Source organism: Bos indicus x Bos taurus, chromosome 15 (assembly GCF_003369695.1).
Source record: "Bos indicus x Bos taurus breed Angus x Brahman F1 hybrid chromosome 15, Bos_hybrid_MaternalHap_v2.0, whole genome shotgun sequence".
Lineage (NCBI taxonomy): Eukaryota > Metazoa > Chordata > Mammalia > Artiodactyla > Bovidae > Bos > Bos indicus x Bos taurus.
This window is the reverse complement of record NC_040090.1, coordinates 36,687,572-36,689,285: the sequence shown is the minus strand read 5'-3', so window position 1 is coordinate 36,689,285 and position 1,714 is coordinate 36,687,572. Positions and strand designations below refer to the sequence as shown.

Here is a 1,714-nt window from a genome sequence, read left to right as displayed (position 1 = left end):
ACAGAGTTGGACATGACTGAGCACACGCAAACATGCATAGAAGAATATACTCTTAATCAATATCACTAATTTCTCTATTTCTTTATATGCTTCATTCTGTGCCCATTCCAGAAAGTCTAAATAAAGTTAAAGTCTGTGAGAATATAATTATTTCCTGTCATTTTTTTCTATAAAATTTAGATATCAGAGTCGAAATTTTGTGATTTTATCATAAATCTTTGAACAGAATACTGACAGGTAATTTTTCTGACCTCATGGCTGATGAATTTTACATTTATTCTCTTCTTTTACATACTTTTATTAATTTTTGTACTAAATACAGAATTCTATATCATAGATTATCTCACATTCAAAATGTCTTTCTCTCCAAAAAGCAATTTGATCACCCTTTCATGCATCTGCTTGGTCTTCACTCCATAGACAATTGGATTCAAGGTGGGAGGCAGCAATAGGTAGAGACTGGCTATTAAAATGTGTACATGGTGAGGTATGTTGCATCCCCCAAAGCGGTGAGTAAAGACATTGAAGAAGGCTGGGACACAGGTGATGACAATAGCATATATGTGTGATGTACAGGTGCTGAAGGCTCTGTGACGAGTATCTGCAGAGGACAGATTTCCTACAACATGGACAATCATGGTGTAAAAGAGGGAAATACAGATGATATCAGACCCTCCATTCAGTACGGCAGTTATGAGACCATAGGTAGCATTAATCTTGATATTGCCACAGGATAATTTGGCCAGAGACATATGGTCACAACGGTGTGTTGACCAAGGTTTGTCTTTGCAATAGGGAAGATGCTTGATCAGGAAAGTGAACAGTATCACCATCAACACACTTCAAGTCAAGGTGACAAGGCCAGCCTTGGTAATTGTGGTGTTGGTGAGGATGGTAGAATAGCGTAGAGGGTAGCAAATGGCCACATAGTGGTCCAGAGCCATAAGCATGAGCACACCAGACTCCATGCCTGTCAGCATGTGGATGAAAAACATCTGCACAAGGCATTAAAGTCAATCTCTTTGAGGCTGAGCTGAAAGATACACAACATATTGGGAACAAATGAAGTGTACTCACTAATATCTATAACGGGCAGTAAGACTAGGAAGTAATACATGGGCAGATGCAGGGCTTCCTCATGGCTGATGATGTATATGAGCCCACAGTTCCCCACGACAGCAGTGATGTACATGAAGCAGAATGGCAAGGAGATCCAAATGTGTGCAGCTTCTAGCCCAGGAATCCCATTGAGGATGAAATATTTAGGTGTCAGGCTGGAGCTGTTGACTCTATGCATGATGGTCAATGGACTTTTGGTTCTAATGAATATGTCCTGTACAAGAGACAGTAGTAGATTGTTTTCAGTCAGAGACAAAAGACAAATGAATATTTTTCACAATAAATAATACATTTTGGTGAAAATTAGCTTTTTACACCCAGATGTGTTGTTTTATCTTGCTGAGGGGACTTGAGTCTGTTACTGAATCAAAAGAACACATAGTGCAAGCATAGCAAAGACCTGGTCTTTCTTACTTTCATACCGTAAGCTCTTTCTGTATGTTCCCAGTCATATTGCCAGACCATGCACTAGTACTTTCTTCTGTCCCATTGATCAGTTTCCGGATAACGGACACTGTTTTAATAACACCGATTCTATCAACTTCTCATAAAATTTCCCTTCTTCCACAAAGTCCTTCCAGGTATGTCCACTGGA

General features: G+C 39.4%; 1 pseudogene; it reads right to left on the bottom strand.

The window, feature by feature from the left end:
- Positions 1–338: 338 nt before the first annotated feature.
- Positions 339–1,297, bottom strand: LOC113904817 (annotated as a pseudogene).
- Positions 1,298–1,714: the final 417 nt, after the last annotated feature.